We start from the raw sequence: 22,708 nt of genomic DNA, 5'->3' as shown, positions 1-22,708 counted from the left end.
AGGACTTGCATTTAAATTCAACCTCAGTACACTTTTCAGCAACCAGACAAAGAAATTCAGAGAGGGATACATGAAGGTAAAGGGGGGCTGGAGGGACACATGAGGGTAGTAGGGAGATGAGTCTCATCAAAATGCCTTGTTGGCGTATATGAATACATAATGGTAAAATCTATTATTGTATCCAATTAATATGTTGATAAAATGAAATATATCCAACTGGATCACAGAGCTAAAGGTTAAATATAAGACCCTGAAGCTTTCAAAAACATATATTGTATAAGTAAAAGATTATTAGATACTATATCTAAAACATGATGAAGTGAAAAACTATAAATTTGTTTCCTTTAAATTGAGAACACTTGACCTTAAAGGGAATATTTGTAAATAAATGAAAATTAAAAAACACACATTAAAAAGAACATTGTAATGTACACATTTAGTCTCTCTCTCTATATATATATATATCACATATTTTTCATTTCTAAAACTCAATTAGAATAAACATATGAGCCCAGAAAAATTAATAGACAAAGACATTTCACCAAACAAAATATACAGCTTGTAAGCAAAACAAGTTAATCATGAAGAAAGTGTCAACTCGGTTAATCATTAAGGAAATTCTAATTGAAAGTCCAATAAGAGTCTGTGAAAAGTTAGTTAAGGGCTCCAGAGAGGCAGCTCAAAGATTAGAGCACTGCCGTGCAGTCATGAGAACCGGAGTTTAGTTCTCAGCATCCACATAGCTCCACATCCCACGGATACCCAGAATTCTAGTTCCAAGGATTCTATAGCCCTCTCGTGGATTCTGTGAATGTATGTGACCATGTGCATTTGTAGGCACATGCGCGAGCGCACACACACACACACACACACACACACACACACACACACGTACATTGTGTTAAGCAGATGTAAGCCTTCAAAAGATCAAGTCACCCTGTGCCTAGAGGCATTGCAGGTGTGGCTGCTGTGTCGAATGTTCATCAGCAGGTGGCAGAGAGGGCTATGTCTATGCTCCATGTCCTGACCTGTGAACAACTGAATGAGTAGCAGCCTAATAGTCTCTGGAAAAAAACAAGCCTGAGAGGACTACCAGCTTGGCACCATTCAGGCCCTAGAAGGGCTCCTAGGGTGGGGAGCAAGCCAGAGATTAGAAAAACTGTAACCGTAATTTGAGGATGTAAATCTTATGTGTCCCTTTTAGCTCCCAAATGATTGACCTATTAAGACCTCCTGGGTTTACTAATAAGCTGCAGGCCCAGGCTGGGCAGATATTCATCTATTCTAAACTATCAATTTCTCAGTCTGTGGTCCTTTACCTTCAAACCTAGTCTCACTCTGGCTTGTTCTTGCTTCATGTGTGTCCTCATGGTGAATCCCTTGGTGACCAGCTCATCACAACTCCTGCTTGCTCTGCCTCATGGCCATTTCTTGGTCTTTCCATGTGGTCTCTCTACTTCTTCTATGGTCCTTCTTCTTCTCCCATTTTCTCAGAACCCCTAACTATGATCCAAAATCCAACTCTACCCATTCATAGGATGAATCATCTCTTTACTAAACCATCAGAGATAATTGGGGCGCATTTTTATACAGCACTGATACAGGAGATAGTTCAATAATCATGACAAAGCAGGTGTCCTTACTATAACAAGATCTCTAGGCGAAGAAATCAGCATTTGAATATACAGATATACAGTACACTAAATCAACCCCCAACAAAGAACCCTGGCAGAGACCATGGGCCCCAGGCAGCAGTGAGCCAGAGACCAACAGCCCTTTCATGGGGCCACTAGGGTGGACCAGGTAAGACACAAGCCCTGGATGATCACTAGCCTGGTGGTGCCATGGGTCCTGACAAGGGATGACCACCAGTCAGGTGCCAGGCAGGCCTTGGGGCACAGACCTTCCCAGGCCTGGGATGATCCTTATCTGGTGCCACAATGCACAAACAGGTCATAACAGTTCTAAGACCACTCTTGAGATGACTCCTGATACTTGGAGACTTCAGGCACCACTAAAGATTGCAAGTAAGTGGCAGAGAAATAGAGGAGAAAGAGAAATGGAAGGATGTGGGCACAGGGAAGAGAAGCAGGACTGGAGACTCAAGGGTAATGAGGAATAGCCTGATACGAGTAGTGATGCCACCTGGGACCATGGTGGGGTCCTGCCCTGTGATGCTCCTGGAGGCCACATCTGGGTTTGTGGCCCTGCAGCAGCAGGATCTGTTACTACCAAAGGCCAAGCAGATGTCCCTGGTCTGGGCTGCCACCCAGGGACATGTTGATGTCTGAGGGCTGTGCAGAACTAGCCCTACCCCTCAACTGGGCATCATGGGAAAGCTGTCCCCGGGGGCTTGAGAACAGGAGAGCTGTCCCTGTCCCTAGCCAGCTATGGACCTCAGGAGACTAGCCCCCTCCCTTGCACAATGTAGGGTTGCAAGTGAGTCAGCCCTAAGGGTATAAATGTGCAGGAGAGCTAGCCTGCCACTCATCTCCTGTGCAGTGGCAATGACAAGGGAAAGATACCCTCCTGCCCTGCCCCTCACCACTGCAGGAGGTGAGAGATCTGGCCCCAGGATCATGAAAGCAGGAGGGCTGTCCCTCACCTGATGCAGCACTCAGGAAAGTGGTCCTTGCACCTGCCTGGGAAGCACAATAGAGCTGACCCTGGATGCGGGGGTTGCCAGTGAGCTGGCCCCAAGGTCATGAGTGTAAAAGAGCCAGCCCTTCCTCTCATCTGCTGAGAGTGGGAGTGGCAAAAGCAAGGGGTAAATCCCCTTCCCTCCTGTTTGCCAAATTAACAAAATTAGAGATGGAAAGAGAGACATCATAACAGACACTGAGGAAATCCAGAGAATCATAAGAACATGCTTTAAAAATCCATATCCTAAACACTGAAAATCCTAAATGAAATGTGTAAATTTCTTATTATATATGACCTACCAAGGTTAAATCAAGATTGGATAAGAAACAGACTCATAATCACTAGTGAATTTGAAGCAGTAATTAAAAGTCTGCCTGTCCCTCCCCCAAAAAAGCCAAGGGCCAGATGATTCTAGCAAAAAAAAAAATCTATCAGACTTTCAAAGAGGAATAATATTGCTCAAAATATGCCTGGGGTTGGGGATTTAGCTCAGTGGTAGAGCGCTTGCCTAGGAAGCGCAAGGCCCTGGGTTCGGTCCCCAGCTCCAAAAAAAGAAAAAGGAAAAAAAAATATGCCACAAAATAGAAACAGAAGGAATATCATCTAATTCTTTTTATGATGCCACAATAATCATGATTGGCCCAACAACAGAAGATTATAGATCAAATTCCCTTATGAACATAGATGCAAACATTCTCAATAAAATACCTGCAAAACAAATCTAATAACACATTCAAAGACTATCTATTATAATCTAGTAATCTTCACCCCAGAGATGTGGGCATGGTTCTACATGCACCATATAAACAGACTGCAAGACAAAAGCCACAAGGTTATCTAATTAGATGCAGAAAATGTCTTTGACAAAATCCAACATCCCTTCATGATAAAAGTCCTGTAAAGACTGGGGATACAAGGGGCGTACCTAAACATAATAAACATCATTTACAGCAAGACTATAGCCAACATCAACCTAAGTGGAGAGACTCACAGTATTCCACTAAAATCAGGAAGAAGACACAGATGTCTACTCTCTCCATAACTACTTAAAATAGTACTTGAAGTCTTAGCTAGAGTAGTAAGAAAAGTGAAAGAAATCAAGGGGATACAGATAGGAGGGGAAGAAGTCAAATTATGTTTATTTACAGATGATAATATTGTATATATAAGTGACTCTGCAAACTCCACCATGACATCTCTACAGTTAGTAATCATTGTCAGCAAAGTAGGAAGGTACAAATTAACACACAAACCATCAGTGTCCCTCCTATGTACAAATGACAAATGGACTGAGAAAGAAACCAGGAAAACAATACTTGTCTCATAGCCTTAAAAAAAAAAAAACCTGTGGGGACTCAAACCAACCAAGTGCAAGACTTACACAATGAAAACTTTTTAGGATACCAAGGGGGAAATGCAGGTATCATAAGATGAACGCTCTCCCACGCACATAGATTGATAGGATTCATATAATGGCCATCCTACCAAAAGCGATCTGCAGCGGCAATGCAATCCCCATCAAAATTCTCACACAGTTATCCACAGAACTTGAAAGGACAATGTTTAGCTTCATTCGGAAGCAAACAAACCAGAAATCCAGGATTGGTAAAACAAACCTGAACAATAAGACACGCTGGAGATATCGCCAATCCCCAATCTTAGGTTGCATGCGTTACAGAGACACAGCATGGCATTGGCAGGAAAACAGACACAGTGATGCAGCAAGAGAGGCAGCTCAGAACCACTACTGGGTCCACACATCCTGAGGAGATACCCAGTCAGGTAAAACTGGGTCCTTTACTTTACTGTAGGAAAAAAATCAGACAATACTGATATGAAACAGAACTGGAATTTATTAAAGGGTATTAAAAAATAGATCTTAAGTACCAGTGCTAATAGAAAAAGTGGTACTCAGGGGGGACAGCAAGCAAGGCAGAACTCTCCCTTGGGAACCATACCTAAGCCATTGCATCCAAGAGTTGTGCTTTGCAGGAGTCCTGGTGGTGACTGTAGATAGGAGTTAGGAAGCTGTGGGGATGTCATTGCTCCATGGTTTGTAAAGGACTACCCCGTCCTCTGTCTCTCTTCACTCTTGGCTCCAATATGGTGGCTCCAGAGATCGGTTGTGAACAATTATAATTAAACTGGGACTTTTTTTTTACAAGGACCATGAAAGCAGTGTCTTGGGCTGGAGAGATGGCTCAGTGGTTAAGAACACCGACTGCTCTTCCAGAGAGGTCCTGAGTTCAATTCCCAGCAACCACATGGTGGCTCACAACCATCTGTAATGGGGATCTGATGCCCTTTTCTAGTGTCTCTGAAGACAGTGACAGTGTACTCACATACATAAAATAAACAAATCTAAAAATAATTACTTATTAAAAAAGAAAGCAATGTCTTTTTACTGTAAGTGAGATTTCTGGAAAGAGTCTTAGAAAATTACAGGTTCATACTTAGGAAGAAAGAAGAGCATTAAGCCAAGGTTCATTGTGTTACAGATCCTGAGTTTTCAGCTAGTCAGACTGCAGTGTGAGAACCCCTTTTCTTCCTATGCCCCCATAAGCTCTCTTTCTTTCTAACTTGCCTCAGAACAACAATAGATATAACACCCCCAAAATGCTCACAAAAGGAAACTAGCATTTCCTCTATAAAACAGGTCTATCCATGATGATGGAATGTGATATGGTTCATTGACCAAAATCAGAATCCACTCCACTCAGGAAGAGGCGTCAGGAAGCTGGAAATACTGAGGGCTTAAGTAGTGGATGAAGGAATCACAGTTTCCTCCCTCACAAACACTTAACAAGGTGCAAGCAAACAGATGAAGATGGCCGGCGAGTATTAGACGGAGTGGCCTGCCAAGGATGAAGGGTGTAGGTGCTTAAAATGGATCTTTCGCTGACTCTAACACTCTACATTTTTGTCTTAAGTTAAATAAACATACAAACTTGTTTGTAGACAGAGGCCTATGGAGGCAAGGGGGAGGGAGATAAAGGGTAGTGAGGAACAAGGGAAGAGTATAGATGTACACAGGAAGGGGAGGTTTCTGTTACTAAAGGACCCTTCATGCTACTGGCCTAGCTTCATTTCTGTGGCTCCAATAAATAATGATTGAAGAAACTTTAAGGGCCCATCTAGCTCAGAGTCCCAGACCACAGTCTGTCATTTGGGTAAATCAAGGCAGCAACCTGAAGCACCCAGTCACATCACATCCACAGTCAAGAGTAGAGAGAGAGTGAGTGCATGCGTACTTACTTGTGCTCAACCCCTTCTCTACATTTACACAGTCCAGAAACAAACGCAGGCAATGGTGCCACTCACAATGGGTGGGCGTTTCCTATTCCAGTGAGCACAATTAAGAGAACTCCCCACCGGGACCCACAGACCAATCCTATCTAGACATTCTTAGTGAGACTCTCTCCTCAGTTGATTATAAGGTATGTTAAGTTGACAATTAAAACTGATCATCAAGAGGCTGAAGAGACGGCTTGGTGGTTAAAAACACGAGTTGTTTTTCCAGAAGACCTGGGTTTGGTCTCCAGAACCCACAGAGAGTGAACAGCTAGCTCTAATTCCAATTCCAGAGGATCCGATGCCATCTTCTGACCTCCACGGGCACTGCATGCATTTGATACACAGACGTGTATGGGGGCAAAATATCCGAGGCAAAAAATAAAAGTAAAATCTTAATTAAAAAAACCTAATCATCACACATTATCGAGATAGAAATTTTAAAATCAACATTACTTTGACGCATTAATGCTCCAGATGTTTAGTTATGTTTTTGAAGGTAGAGTGTAAGAATTTTTTCTTTTCGAAGACATCCTTGGTGGTTTTAATGCCAGCCATTGTAGGTCTGGCAGGGAGGACCCTGAGCTGAGGGAATTCTCTCATCTCTGTGTGCATGGATGTCAGGCTAGCCTTCTCCCTCCACAGCAATTGTTTCTTGATAAACAACCATTCAAAAATCTGTCTCGCAGTATGGGGACTTTCCTCTCCTCTCAATGCATTAGAATAAGCACAGTTGTCACTTAAAAAAATTAAAAACTGTACTCTTCTCACATATTACATCCCAAATGCAGTTTCCTCTCCCTCTACTCCTCCCAGTCCTCTGACACCTATCTGCTCCTTCAGATCTACTCCTCCTCCATTTCCCTCCAGCAAAGAACAGGCCTTCCCAGGATATTACAAGGCATTCCAAGTTGCAATAAGATTAGACACAAGCCCTCATATCAAGGCTGAATGAGACAAGCAACCCAGTAGGAGGAAAAGGGTCCCAAAAGTAGGCAAAAGAGTCAGAGGTACCCCGACTTCCAAGTTAGGAGACTCACAAGAGCACCAAGCTACACGACCGTAACGTATATGTACAGGACTTATCTCAGATCAGAGGCTCCATGACTGTTGCTTCAGTATCTGTGAGCCCCTATGGGTCTTGATTAGTTGATTCTGTGGGCCACTCCTGAAACTTACAAGTCCCATCCCCAAGGTTATAAAAATAGGAAACAACTGCCCTGATAGGTCCAGCTGCCTGCAGGTTATACAGAGGGCTCTCAAGGTACAGCTTTTATGATCATCACCCATGCTGGGGTGGGATGCTAGGTGACATCACCACACTGGGTAGGATGCTTAGTGGCACTGCTATCTGTGTTATCCATGCCACGTTATCCTTCACCTAGCTTTTAATCACAGCAATAAACTCACCAGTTCCTCAAGCTAGATTTAAGTGGAATCTTCTCTTCGATATGTCATGTGGACTGAATAGACATTTGTTCATATCTCCCCATGGAAATTCATACAACAACCACTGAACACATTTTTATATCGTAAAATTACATAAAAAACATTCCTCAATATATCATGCAACAAAATTTTGACTAGGAGAGTCTACAGAACTCTCACATGGATATATAGAGTAATATCAGGTTAAAGTTCTTTTACAATTCCAGGCTCATGTTGAAACATCCTGGAGTTACTTATTTTATTTCGTGATTTATCATTTTACAGCAATCAAGAAGGGTCACTGACAGGAGTGTAACGATATTCATTGACAGAGTCTCATAACTGTTTACATAACCTATACAGGTAAAGTGGCCTCACAGACCTATATTGTGAATATCTAAATGCTGCATGTGGTCAGTCACGGCTAACATGCTCAATGTGGCAGTAGTGAGTAGCAATGCTGCAGTGTCAGGCACCATGCAAGAGGAGCTACTGTGGGCAAGTGAGCTTCCTAGAGCTTGCCCACCATTTTGCTCAACTATGATGCATGTACCCTGGAGAGGCACAGCCCCTGAGCTTTGTCCCAGGATTGCTTCTGGTTCTGCTGGACCTTCTCATGCTTGTCATTGTTATAGTCCTCATATGTCTGCCATGGTGTGATTGGGCATGGGGAGATCTCACTGCCTGTAGCCTGGTGTGATTACTTCCTTGGGGATTGCCCACTCTGTTGGGCAAGTTTCCTGAAGGTCAACAAGAAGATGAACTGTCATGGATAATGGTGTTCAGATGAATTGATGATTTCACAGAATTCCGGATTTGATCTAAACAGTTTTAAGATGTTGGAGTACTTGATAGAAAGTTTAAGGAAGTGGTTTACTTGTTTTGTCAGAGAGTTATAATAAAGTTATAATTAAAAACAGAATTGCCCCTCCCTTGTAGAATAGATGGGGCTGCATAGGTTAGAAAAGGAGTATACGGCCTGGAGTCAACACTCCTGAGAACAGAGGTAACACCAACTCTTCTGCTCCGAGGAACTTGCCTGGTAGCCTCAGGACACACAAAGGCAGAAGTTGTCTGAGACAGGACACTTCTGGTTTCTGCCTGTGCCCGGAGGTGAACCTCTCCCACAGCTCTCTGTACTCAAATGCCATGGAGGAGAAAGCTGAACTCTCAGAACAATGGACAATCCTGAGAGCTCAGGGGAGACGTCACTTCTGCTCACATTCCTGGTCCTAGAGGAACCTGCCTAGTGCCCTCTGGATACTGGAACATAGGAGCAGTCAGGGGCAGAACTCTTCTGGTTTCTGCTTGTACCCAGATCTGAAAGCCAGTTGCCTGGAGTGTTGACACACCTGAGAGCAGAGGTAAGAGCAACTCTTCTGCTCCAAGCAACTTGCCAGGAGGCTTCAGGACATACAAACCCAGGAGTACCTCTCTGTTCACAGATCTGGCTGAAAGACAACAGGTCTACAGGGGTGCTGATACACAGGCTTACAGGAGGGTCAAGCCTGATGGCGAGAGGTGAGTGCAGGAACCTAAGCAACAGAAACCAAGACTATTTGGCATCATCAGAGTCCAATTCTCCCACTAAAGCAAATACTGGATATCCAAACACGCTGGAAAAGCAAGATTTGGACTTAAAATCACATCTCATGATGATGATAGATGACTTTAAGAAGGTCATATATAAATAATACAAGAATAATTAAAGAAATACAGGATAACACAGGGAAACAAGTAGAAGCACTTAAAGAGGAAATATAAAAATCCCTTAAAGAATTACCTGAAAACACAACCAAACAGGTGAAGGAATTGAACAAAACCATCCAGGATTTTAAAATGCAAATAGAAACAATAAAGAAAGTACAAAGGGAGACAACCTTGGAGATAGAAAATCTAGGAAAAAGATCAGGAGTCATAGACGCAAGCATCACCAACAGAACACAAGAGACAGAAGAGAGAATCTTAGGGGCAGAAGATACCATAGAAACATTGACACAACCATCAAAGATAATGGAAAATGCAAAAAGCTCCTAACCCAAAACACCCAGGAAATCCAGGAAACAATGAGAAGAGCAAAACTAAGGGTAGTAGGTATAGAAGAGAGAGAACACTCCCAACTTAATGAGCCAGGAAATACCTTCAACAAAATTATAGAAGAAAACATCCCTAACCTAAAAAAAGAGATGCCCATAAACATACAAGAAGCCTACAGAACCCCAAATAGATTGAACCAGAAAAGAGATTCCTCCTGTCAGATAATAGTCAAAATACCAAATGCAGAAAAAGAAAGAAAGAAGATAGGAAGGAAGGAAGGAAGGAAGGAAGGAAGGAAGAAAGAAAGAAAGAAAGGAAGGAAGGAAGAAAGAAAGAAAGAAAGAATATTAAAAGCAGTAAGATATATAAAGGCAGACCTGTCAGAATTACACAAGCCTTCTCACCAGAGACTATGAAAGCCAGAAGATCCTGGGCAGATGTCATACAGACCCTAAGAGAACACAAATGCCAGTCCAGACTACTATATCCAGCAAAACTCTCAATTAACATAGATGGACCAATCAAGATATTCCATGACAATACCAAATTTATACATTATCTTTCTAGAAATCCAGCCCTACAAAGGATAATAGATGGAAAACTCTAACACAAGGAGGGAAACTACATCCTACAAAAAGCAAGAAAGTCATCTCCTTGCAACGAAACCAAAAGAAGAGAGACATGCAAACATAATTCGATCTCTAAAAACAAAAATAGCAGGAAACAACAATCACTATTCCTTAACATCTTTTAACATCAGTGGACTCAATTCCCCCAATAAAAAGACATAGACTAACAGACTGGATACGTAATGAGGACACAGCATTTTGCTGCATTCAGGAAACACACCTCAGTGACAAAGACACATACTAACTCATAGTAAAAGTCTGGAAAACAATCTGCCAAGCAAATGGCCCCAAGAAACAAGCTGGAGTAGCCATTCTAATATCAAATAAAAACGACTTTCAACCAAAAACTGTCAAAAAAGATAAGGAAGGACACTTCATATTCATCAAAAAAAAAAATCCACCAAGATGAACTCTCATTCCTAAATATCTATGCTTCAAATACAAGGGCACCTACATTCGTAAAAGAAACGTTACTAAAGATCAAAGCACAAATTGCACCTCATAATAATAGTGAGAGATTTTAACACCCCATTGTCATCAATGGACAGATCATGGAAACAGAAACTAAACAGAGACATCGAGAAACTAACAGAAGTTATGAACCAAATGGATTTAACAGATATCTATAGAATGTTTCATCCTAAAACAAAAGAACATACCTTCTTCTCAGCACCTCACAGTACCTTCTCCAAAATTGAACATATAATCAGTCACAAAATAGGCCTCATCAGATACATGAAGATTGAAATAATCCCATGCATCCTATCAGATCACCACAGACTAAGGCTGGTCTTCAATTAAAACAACAATGACAGAAAGCCCACATATACATGGAAGCTGAAGAACACTCTACTCAATGATAACCTGGTCAAGGAAGAAATAAAGAAAGAAATTAAAGACTTCTTAGAATTTAATGAAAATAAAGGCACAACCATACCCAAACTTATGGGACACAATGGAAGCTGTGTTAATAGGAAAACTCATAACTCTGAGTGCCCCAAAAAGAAATTGGAAAGAGCGTACCTTAACAGCTTGACAGCACACCTAAAAACTCTAGAACAAAGAGAAGCAAATACACCCAAGAGGAGTAGAAGGCAGGAAATAATCAAACTCTGGGCTTAAATCAACCAAGTAGAAACAAAAAGAACTATACAAATAATCAACAAAACCAGGAACTGGTTCTTTGAGAAAACCAACAAGATAAAGCCTTAGCCAGATTAACCAGAGGGCACAGAGACAGTATTCAAATTAAAATAGCAGAAATGAAAAGGGAGACATAACAACAGAATCCAAAAAAATTAAAAAAAAATCATCAGATCCTACTACAAAAGTCAACAAAACTGGAAAATCTGGATGAAATGGACAATTTTCTAGACAGATACCAGGTACCAAAGTTAAATCTGGATCATTTAAACCATCTAAACCATCCCATAATTCCTAAAGAAATCAAAACAGTTATTAAAGATCTCCCAACCAAAAAGAGCCCAGGTCCAGACGGGTTTAGTGCAGAATTCTATCAGACCTTCATAGAAGACTTCATACCAATACTATCCAAACTATTCCACAAAATAGAAACAGGGGGAACACTACCAAATTCCTTCTATGAAGCCACAATTACGCTTATACCTAAACCACACAAAGACCCAACAAAGAAAGAACTTCAGAGCAATTTCCCTTATGAATATTGATGCAAAAATACTCAATGAAATTCTCACAAACCGAATCCAAAAACACATCAAAATGATCATCCATCATGATCAAGTAGGTTTCATCCCAGGGAGGCAGGTTCAATTTACAGAAATCCATCAACATAATCAACTACATAAACAAACTCAAAGGGAAAAAAAGCACATGATCATCTCATTAGATGCTGAGAAAGCATTTGATAAAATTCCACACCCCTTCATGGTAAAAGTCTTAGAAAAATGAGGAATTCAAGGCCCATCCCTAAACACAGTAAAAGCAATATACAGCAAAGCAGTAGCCAACATCAAACAAAATGGAGAGAAACTTTGATGCAATCCCACTAAAATCAGGGACTAGATACTCTCTCCCTACTTATTCCCTAATTATTCAGTTCAATTCTAAGTTCTAGCCAGAGCAATTAGACAACAAAAGGGGTAAAAGGGGTACAGATTAGAAAGGAAGAAGTCAAAATATCACTATTTGCAGATGATATGATAGTATACTTAAGTGACACCAAAATTACCACCAGAGAACTACTAAGACTGATAAACAACTTCAGTAAAGTTGTTTTATATATAAACAGTTGTTTTATATATAAATTTTATATGATATAAAATTAACTCAAACAAATCATTAGCCTTCTTCTACTCAAAGGATAAAGAGGCTGAGAAAGAAATTAGGGAAATGACACCCTCTCAATAGTCACAAATAATGTAAAATACCTCTCTGTGACTCTAACCAAGCAAGTGAAAGATCAGTATGACAAGAACTTCAAGTCCCTGAAGAAAGAAATTGAAGATCTCATAAGAAGTCCTCCCATGTTCATGGATTGGCAGGTTTAATATAGTAAAAATAGTCATTTTGCCAAAAGCAATCTACAGATTCAATGCAATCCCTATCAAAATTCCAACTCAATTCTTCATAAAGTTAGAAAAGGCAATTTGCAAATTCATTTAGAATAACAAAACACCCAGCTCCAGCTGCATATATAGCAGAGGGTGGCCTTGTTGGGCACCAATGGGAGGAGAAGCCCTTGGTCCTGCCAAGGCTAGAGGGGAATGGCAGGGTGGGATAGCAGGAAGAGGGTGTGTTTGGGGAGGGCAAATACCCTTATAACAGAAGGGGAGGGGCATGGGATGCGAGCTTATAGGGAAACCAGGGAAGGGAATAACATTAGAAATGTAAATTAAAAATCCAACAAAAAAAGAAAAAAGAAAAGAAAAGGAGTACACATGGAGGGACCCATGGCTCCAGCTGCATATGTAGCAGAGGATGACCTTGTCTGGCATCAGTGGGAGGGGAGGCCCTTGGCCCTGTGGAGACTCAATGCCCCAGTGTAGGGAGGCAGGAAAGGGTTGGTGGTGAGCTTCTTCATAGAAGCATGGGGGAGGGGATGAGATAGGGGATTGGTGGAGGGGAAACCTGGGAGATAACATTTGAAATACAAATAAATAAAATAACCAATAAGATAAAAGAAAAGAAGAGAAGTGCAGTGAGCTTTCACATGTTACAAACATGGAATTGTACTTGGAAGGGACAATTATGTGTGGGACAAGTTAATGTCAAAGAAGAGACATTCATTCTAGGTTGGTCTGAGTTCTTAGATCCTGTGATCTTGGACTATGGCCACAGGTTTCAGTGTGCACCACGAAAAGACAGGGTTATGAGTAAAGTGTAAACAATCCTATTGTGAATATAGGAATAGAGGATAGATGATTTTCCAGTTTAGCCAAACAAGACTTCAAAGTAAGATGTAAGATCCATGATGATCAGTTTCTTGGTAAATATACATTGTCATCAGGTACCAGCAGGAAAAAATTTGCTTCTGAAGACTGGCATACTTAAACTTTATTAACCAATGACAGAAGAATTATTGCTCTGGGGTTATGTTGAACTTGCGGAGAGAAAGATGGGAAATATTTAGGTTAAGTTTCAAAAGATGAATACATAATTTAATAACCCTGTTGTAATTTTCTTCTGTGTAATGATTTTAATCTGTACTATAGAATATGTTTTTGTGGTAATTGTTTTTTATAGGATATGTAACTTGTGGTTATGAGGTAATCTTTTTTCCTACATAGAGAACTTTGTCTTAGATGGTATGCAAAGGCTAAGAAAAAAATAAAGTTGGAATCAGCTGGTTTGAGTTTGCTCCATCCACCAAATAAGTATGGGTGTGTGTGTGTGTGTGTGTGTGTGTGTGTGTGTGTGTGTGTGTGTGTGAAGTTTGTTGGAACCTGTTCATTAACATTGCTCCGTATAATGTCTGTCTGTCAGTCTATCAGTCTGTCTGCTTGCATATGTATGTATGTTGTTGGAGTTTGTCTTACTTCATCCACTCAGTGTGTCTGTGTGTGTGTGTGTGTGTGTGTGTGTGTGTGTGTGTATGCTCCCCCTGCTTTCTCCTCCTCCTCCTCTTCTTCTTTTTCTTCTTTTTCTTTTTCTTCTTCTTCTTCTTTTTCTTCTTCTTCTTCTTCTTCCTCCTCCTCCTCCTCTTCCTCCTCCTCCTCCTCCTCCTCCCCCTCCTCCTCCTCCTCCTCCTCCTCCTCCTCCTCCTCCTCCTGGCTCCCAAAAAATTTAAAGAGTTCAGAGAGTTTCTGGATGGTCACAGGGAGTGTCAGCCCCAGTGAATCAAACTTTATTCCCTCAAAGAAAAGTTTGTTGAGCGATCAATCACCAACTCAGCCCTCCTAAGTTTACCCCGTGGTGTTGAAGCTGGAACTTCATATTGACACACAGAAATACTCACACTGGCAAGTAAGGCAATGAAGGAACTGAAAATTAAGGTCCTTATCCACAGGAACACAGGACAAAAGAGCCAAGCATATTCGTGTGTCAGGTACCATGTGGGGACATAGAGATAATGAAGGGATTGCTGTAACCAAATTTCTGGATAGAGTCAACTTCAGGGAATAAGGGCTTATTTTGACTCACAAGCGTGGGAGGCCTCTGGTCTTATTGCTCTAGGAGCCAAAAAACAGAGTATTGCCTGGACTTAGGAACAGGCTCTCAACCCTCGAGTGCAATGGCTTGCAGCATAAGCCTGGCCAACTGAGTCTGATCTCCAAAGGCCACATAAAGGTAAAGGTAAAGTATTATTCTGACAAGGTTGGCCTCTGGTATTCATACATGCATTACATGTATATTCATGTGCACATACCATGCAGACATATATGAAGTCTGTTCTGAAGGGCTTCTAAAAGGCCCAAGCACAGTAAACATGGATTTGGAAGGCCTTGCCCTTCCCCCATCCTCTCTTTCTTGCTTAAAATCCACTAGATTGTATCCCTAAAGCTAGCCACCAAAATCCGTCTTCTTGTTTAGTCACTTCCTCCTCTTCCTGAGGGTGACCACCAAGGTCCAGCTATTGAAGTATCGGAGTCCAGCAATCAAAAGCCCAATCAAAACACACTGCTGCATCCTGGCCCATTCTAACACAGACACCCACACACCTTTTCCTCTTGAAAATCACAACTGCAAGGTCGTTTGCTGCTGGTTTTCTTCCTGAATCAGAGATCGGCCATTTAATGAAGGCTCTCTCTCTCTCTCTCTGTGAAAATAGGTGCCTAATTTGGGGTCATGGAGGGAGCACCCAACTGTGAGTGGGTCTCTTCATATCCTCCAGTTATTCACCTCTCCAGCAAAGGTCCCCAACCTTCCAGAACAATACAACAATACAACAAGCCAGGGATCAAGTGTTAAAAAACTCAGCCCATGGGAGAGGGTTCGCCTGTAAATCTCAACACTGAAGTTTTACTTAACTGAAACATTTCTTATGAGGTAAAGAAAACTTAGGTTGACTAGGGGACTGTTACAAGCAGTGACATTGACAACAGGAATGTTGTAAGGTCAACTATGCTCTAGTTCCCAATCTTCACAGTCAGTCTAAACAACCTTATGCTTTACAAGTAAGTTGTTTTAAAAAGCATTTAGTAGCTTAGGTGGTCTCTCAGTAAAATGCTTACCTTGCAAGCATGAGGACTTGAGTTCAATCCTCAGAACCAGTGTTAAAAATACAAGCCCAGGTACGCTGGTTTGCCCTCTTAATCCTGATGGTGGGAGACTGAGCCAAGCCACTTACTGGTCAGCCAGGCTTGCCTGCCTAGAGTTCATGGTGCATTCCAGATTAGCAGAACACTGTTTCAAAGCATAAGGTGGGTGGCATATTAGGAACAGCAATCTATGGATCCTTTGACCTACACGCACACACACACACACACACACACACACACACACACACACACACACAGAGAGAGAGAGAGAGAAAGAGAGAGAGAGACAGACAGACAGACAGACAGACACAGAGAGACAGAGACAAAGACAGACAGAGACAGAGAGGGAGGAGAGACATAGAGAGAGATAGAGGCAGAGAGAGACAGAAAGAGACAGAGAGAGACCGAGACAGAGACAGAAACAGAGAGAGACAGAGACAGACAGAGAGAGAGGAGAGACATAGAGAGAGATAGAGAAAGGCAAAGAGAGACACAGAAAGAATTTATCCCTTACAGAAAATGAAAGTGATATAAAGCTAATAAATCAAACAAAGCATTTAATTTTTAGTGTTTATAGTTACTAGAATGCCTGAATTGTTCTTTAAATATGCAATGTTGTGGTTTGGATGAGAATGTCCCCCATAGGCTCCCGTACCTGAACCGTTGGTTCCCTGTTGGAGGAACTGATTGAGGAGGTTACTGAGCCTTTAGGAGGCGGAGCTACGTGGAGGTGAGGGCTTTAAGAGTTCACCGGCTCGCCCCACTTCCTATTCTCTTTGATTCCTCCATGTGGATGAAAAGGTGACTCGCCAGCTGCCTGCCCTGCTGCCCTGCCCTTCCCTCCATGATGGACTCGGAGCCTTCTGGAACCATCAGAAAAACAAACCCTTCCTCCCTTAAGTGACTTTTAATCCTGGCATTTCATCCTAGCAACAGAAACAGGAGTTTATAAAACCGGGCCTGAGAAAAGGGCTCAGCAGTTAAGAGTGCTTGCTGCTCTTCCAGAGAACCCACAGCAGGCAGCTTCCAGCTTCAAAGGATTCAGTTTCCTTTTGTGACCTCCAAGGACACACACACACACACACACACACACACACACACACACACACACACTTTAAAAACAAACACATATTTTTTTTTAAAAAATTAAAACTTTTGTTTTATTTTAAACAAAATTTTTAAATAGAAGAGGCTGGTAAGACTGCTTTCTTTTCCCATGTTTTGCGTCTTGCTATCTGGGACAGATGGCATAGCTTTGAAAACAGAGCTCTCCGTGGTTGGCAATCATCAGAACGAGGTGAAATCCAAGCTCTGTCACTCACCAATAGGAGGAGCCTTCATCTCTTACAGCAACTCCAGAGTAAGCCAGAAAATTAAAGGCCTTAACCATACGGACCTAGGAGACAGCGTTTGATTAAGGTTTGCCTTGCAAGAATGAGGAAAAGACTCTGATTCCCAGACGCCACATAAAAAGCTAGGAGTATCAGCCCATGCCTGTACTCCCAGCACCGGGGAAGCAGCAGGGATCCCTGGTTAGTGGCTGTTCTACCCTAAGTAGCGAGCTTCCAGCCAATGAGAGATCCTGTTTCAAAGGAGGTGACCACTGTTCAGAGGAGGACACCCCAAGTTTGTCCTCTGGCTTTCATTGTACAGACACACACGCAATTGCACCAACCCTCCCCCCATGTTAGAAAAAAATCTAATATATGACTTCTGTTTGTTTTGTTTTTTTTTAAGTTTGTTTTATTTTAATGACTGTGCTATTTGAGGCCACAGCCAGGCCACTATGTACAGACATGAGGGAAGTTTTATTTCTTGGTCTCTTCCTCTTTGGACAGAGTCTTGATGATCTCTTCCTTTTTGGCCTGGAGGCGCTCCTCCCGGCGCTCTCCGTGCTTCCTTGGTCTTAGACCTGCGAGCCTCAGCCTGGTCAGCCAGTAGCTTCTTGCGGGCCTTGTCTGCCTTCCGTTGGTGGATCTGCTCCATGAGAACCCGCTTGTTTTGAATACATTCCCTTTGACCTTCAAGGACAGGCTTAGATACATAGGCAGTCAGTCTTCTTAGATTCCCATTATCTCCTGAGAAGCCGCCACAGGATCCTCATCCAGGTCACCTTCTCAGGCATCTGAGCGTTGGCAGTACCCTTCCTCTTCCCTATGCCCATATGCCTGCCCTTCCGTCAGGCCAAGGTGTTTTTCCAGCAGCGTTCCTGGGAATGGCCAGTAACAGGCTTCCGGATGATCAGCCCATCTTTGATCAACTTCCTGATCTGCTGACGGGAGTTGGCATTGGCGATTTTGTTGGTCTCATTGGGGTTCAACCAGACCTTCGTTTTACCACAGCAAGGACACTAGAGGCAAACCTCTTCTGTACTCAAGGCTGCGGATGCAGCAGCGAAAGGAAAGAGCGTCATGTGACTTCTGTATCATCAGTAAATGCCATGGGAAGGTAGAACTCTGCTTTCTTGAGGGTTGATGTGAAATGTGGGAGCTTGTGTTCTCACTCAGAGAGGACTTCAGGGGCAGCTGTGTGACCCTAGTCTATGAATCCACTGCCTTCTTTTTGAGCTCATTATGGTTTCATAGGGTCCTCGGCTGCTTCATAGCCTAAGGCTATATAGTGAGACACCACAGTCCACAATTCACTCCCAACTTTTAAAATTTGGGTTTTGGGAGTTGACTCAGGTCCTCATGCCTCCGAAGCAAGTACTTTAACCTTAGTTCCCAGTGAGCGTCCGCATGCCCTCCGCCACGGCTCCTCCACAGTGCCCTGCACCACAGCTCCTCCACGGTGCCCTGCACCACAGCCCCTCTGCAGTGCCCGGCAGTACGGCTCGTCTGCAGTGCCCTTACCACACGGCACGTTGCTCCTCATTTTCCTTCACAACATGTTCCTATGGAAAGTTTTCGACCTCTTTGCAGTGTGAGTGCAAGTGGTCTGCATAGACCTCAGCAACCACATCCAAATTCCTTCTCCACACAGGCATCTGGCTTGTGGGTATGCGGGGTTTCAGTATGTCTTGTCACACATCTCTTCTTAAACAAAGAAATAAGTGACAAAACATTTCATCACAGTTGTTGTTACTGCTATTCACTGGCAAGCACAGAAGATTAATGGGCCATGGATAAATCCTAGTGATCCCCAATCAGTATTGCGAGGATCAGGGAAAAGCTTCCTTTTTATCAGGGAGAAGGGTGTATCTGATCCTTGCTAGGAAATTACAGGCTACTCAAGATGTACGTGATGATCACAAATATAACTCCATGTTTCCTATAATAGAGACCATGTATAATGTCAGCCATACTTGTGGTGGCAGGGGAGAATGTCACCCATTCATCTGTTATGAATGTCAGTTCTCAGCACTAGTCCCTTTGACATATGATAGACGAGTGACAGGTTTAACAGAATATTCAAGCTTCTTTTATTTCAAAAGGAATAATTTTTTTTACATGACTCCGTATCATTAAAGGAATCTCTTCGGTTGGATGGAGTTTTGCTGGATTCTCTCAATAAACTTTTTAGAAATATGTATTAAGTTCGAAATACTTTTGTGACGGCTATTCCCAGTTGTCCATTTGACTTCTCTGGAGTGAATTACAATCCAGAAATGGAAGGCACACCTGTGTGATCCAGATCTTGAGACTGGAAGAACTGGAAGACACACACTTTGATCCAGATTTTGAAGCATGGTGGACATAGCCCCAGGCAAGGTGGTACAGGACTTTAATCCCAGGAGACAGAGGCAAGAAGATCTCTGAGTTCAAGGCCAGCCTGGGATAGAGCAAACTCCAAGTAAAGAACAGTTTGGGTCTAGGCATGGTGGTCCATACCTTTAATCTGGGCCACACCTTCTACTGGAGGCCTCCATAAGGACAGTGGAAAAAGAAGCTTCCTTCTCTGCCTGCTTGCCCTTACTTGCCAGAACCTCTGTTGGAAGCTACTTCTTCAGGATTCCAGTTTACACAGAAGACCAGCTGAAACACCCAGCCTCATGGGATGGAGTAACTACTTGACTACTGCTGCCCATTGTTGGGTTAGTTGGACTGCAGACTGTAAGTCATTCCAATACTGTCCCTCAACATATAGAGACAATTCATAAGTCTTGTGACTCTAGGGAACTCCGACTAATGCAACCTTCAACCCCTGATGACCTTGAAATAAAGATTCCAGAGAAATCTTCCTGTTTTCTCCGTTTTTGTAGTCACACCAGAATTCACTCCCCAGCTGGTAAGTAAGCACGGTGACAGGTGAAGAGTGACAGTTAAGATTGTCAGCTGGACACCAAGGAGATAAGCCTCCGGGCATGTCTGTGAGAGTCTCTGGCTAGGCTAAGTGAAGTGAAAGACTCACCTTAGAAGTCTGTGGCTCCCCACTATGAGCTGGGGTCCTGGCTACATGAAAAGGAGGAGTAAGTGAGCTGGCCTCCAGCGGTCATCTCTCTCTGCTTACTAAATGCTGACATGACATGGCTAACTGCTTCTTCCTCCAGTCACCTGGCCTTCCCCACCATGATGAGCTGTAGTTTCAAACTGAGAGGTAAAATAAACCTTCTTTCTTAAGTTGTGATCATCTGGTATTGTGTCATAGCAGTGAGAAAAGTAAGTAACAGGCTTAGGGACACTAAGGGGTCCTACTCTGCCCAAAGGTGACATATACTGTGTGTGCTAAGTGTGAGCCAGGAATAGGTGACGACCCGCCCTGAGCATCCTACAATGAAAAGTCCCATGAACCAGCTGAGTAACAGCAAACGCTCTCAAGCGAGTCCGTGACCAGAGGTTCAAAGGGAAAGCAAGCACAGACACAATAGTACTGGTATCCGAAGAAATCCAGGTATGGTGATTCAGAGCTGTAATCTTAGCCTCTGAGACGCTAAATCAGGAGGAAAACCATGAGTTTAAAAGTAGTGTGGCCCACAATGTGAGGACTCATTGAGCTCACTCCACACATAAGTCCCAACCCAGAGGAGTTGGGTGGGGATGGAGATGGCAAAATTTTATCAGTAATCTGAAGGAATCCAGTTGGAGTCCAAAAAACCTCCATCAAAACAGACCTTTACGTGGATTGCTGCTTCTTTTATATTAAGGAGGAACTGTAATCAACTGAGATTAATTAAAAACTGTTCATTTTCTCGACACCAGGCCAAGGACACTCCTGGGAAAGCGGTAGGCTGTGAATAAAGAGATATTTGCTCTGTTCACCTGGACAGTGACACAAATGACTAGCGACCTCAATGAACACCTATGACACTTGTGTCCATTTGTGTGCAGGCAGACATGTGCACTGCCACCATAGTAGTTTTTAATACACAGAGGTTTATTTAATACATGATGGATTAAGTAATCACCCACCCACCCCTGTTTTCAAACAAGATCAGCTACCAGAGACCTGTGCTGCTGCTTTTCTCATGCAATGTCACATACCCCAAGCTTGATGAGAGGACCCTGTGGTGTGGAGGTGAAACTGAGACTAGAAGATTTAAGTGTTACACACATGTAGCAACATCTATTCACTAACAAAATCAAGATTCCAAATGATATCTGTCAGGCTACAAACTCACTGTGCATACAATGCTGGATCCCTTGTAGGATGCCACACAGTAGAGAGAAAAGTGGGTAAAGAAAGTAGAAAGTGGAATGAAGGGTCTCCTCTGGGAAAAGAAGAAAGTGGACACTGTGGTCGTGATTGGAGGAAACTTAGAAAAGGAAAACTCCAGAAGGAACAAGTGGGGACATTTCAGAGGATACTGTTGCCCAAGAAAGCCTGATCTTGCTGCCTGCTCAGTAGGTGGATAGTGAAGGCAGAGGAGAGACAATAAAATCTTTTTCATCTAGGCAAGTACAGTCCCCTGCATTATAGAATGACTGAAGCTCATTCTATAATCCCCTATCTATCTCTGTCCCGATCTGTCTGTCTGTCTAATCCTATAGACAGCATGAAGAGTAGACAGACACACAGGGAACAGAGGATTCTTTTCTCTAGAAGGAGCAGCTTTATGCTTCCCCACACTAGTAGTAATGTGTGGGTGGGTTAAACTGTATGCCTTTTCTTGGCCTGTGGCTCTCACAAAGGCTAGATTTAAGCGAGGGAGTAATCAGAATAATTTCTCTGCAATCTCACAAACACCAGCAGACACCCAAACTACAGCTGTTGTCCTGGTTAGTTAGACACAAGTTAGAATTATCTGGAAACGGGACATCAACTGAGGAGGTACCTTGACAAGATTAGCCTGTAGGCAAATTTGTGAGGGCATTTTTTTCTTGATTACTAATTTATGTGGAAGGGTCCATCCCATGGTAGGCAGTGCTAAACCTAGGCAAATGGTCCTGAGCTATAGACGAAAGCAGGCTGATCGGGTCCGAGGAGGAAGCCAGCAGGTGACATTCTGCTTCAGTTCCTGCCTTGGGGTTCTTGCTTTGACCTTGCATCATGATGGGCTGTGATCATGACACGATCTGTAGTGGGCTCCCTGGGTACCAAGACTCCAGAAAAGAAATGTTAAAGCTCCAACAATATATAAAACAGCCTTCTCTATTTCTGTTGGCGCAGTCCTCATTGACTATGGGATTCCTCAGCTTCAGCGGGAGATGATCGGCCCTCTACATTTGTAAGGCAAACTTGCTAAGTATCCAGATTTGAGAGGAAGGCACCAAGTAACTAGTAGACCTAAGAGCTAGGGGACATCCCCTTCAATGCTGCCCCCAACCCCAATGAGTACATATTAAAGTGCTTTTCCTCCACATCTCTGCACGTTCTCTAAGTCATATACTAACTAGACTCCTTTCTTACTCCCCCACAGGGAAGATGCTTTTCATTCTCCCTTCCTCCAGCCCCAAAGGACTTAAATAGATGGTTTTGCTGTCTGGTAGTCAGAAATCCTTTCCTTTCCCACTATTAAATAAAATCCTTGGCCTGAAGAAAGGTTCTGTCTGTGTCCTCGATTTCATCTAAGATCATATAACAATATAATCACTCTGCTGTGTAGCCACAAATCTCCTGCTGGCC

At 42.7% G+C, this 22,708-nt stretch overlaps 1 protein-coding gene, 1 non-coding gene and 1 pseudogene across 3 annotated transcripts in view; 2 read left to right on the top strand and 1 right to left on the bottom strand.

The window, feature by feature from the left end:
* The window catches only part of LOC120098222 (uncharacterized), a 702,255-nt gene that overhangs the window by 91,396 nt on the left and 588,151 nt on the right, over positions 1-22,708 (top strand). The window contains exon 1 of one of the 2 annotated variants that reach the window (XM_063277646.1): positions 17,427-18,119. The exons of the other annotated variant lie outside the window; for it this stretch is intronic. The gene's annotated coding sequence lies outside the window, so the exon portion shown is untranslated. Of the gene's footprint in view, positions 1-17,426; positions 18,120-22,708 lie in introns of those variants that run through there. 2 annotated transcript variants of the gene reach the window in all.
* Positions 937-1,062, top strand: LOC120098387 (small nucleolar RNA SNORA17). Its single transcript, XR_005496571.1, has one exon. It is a non-coding gene; the product is annotated as a small nucleolar RNA SNORA17 (small nucleolar RNA).
* On the bottom strand, positions 16,358-18,580 carry LOC134483086 (large ribosomal subunit protein eL19-like; annotated as a pseudogene).

Source organism: Rattus norvegicus, chromosome 18 (assembly GCF_036323735.1).
Source record: "Rattus norvegicus strain BN/NHsdMcwi chromosome 18, GRCr8, whole genome shotgun sequence".
NCBI classification, from domain to species: Eukaryota; Metazoa; Chordata; class Mammalia; order Rodentia; family Muridae; genus Rattus; species Rattus norvegicus.
This window is presented reverse-complemented; position numbering and strand designations above follow the sequence as displayed.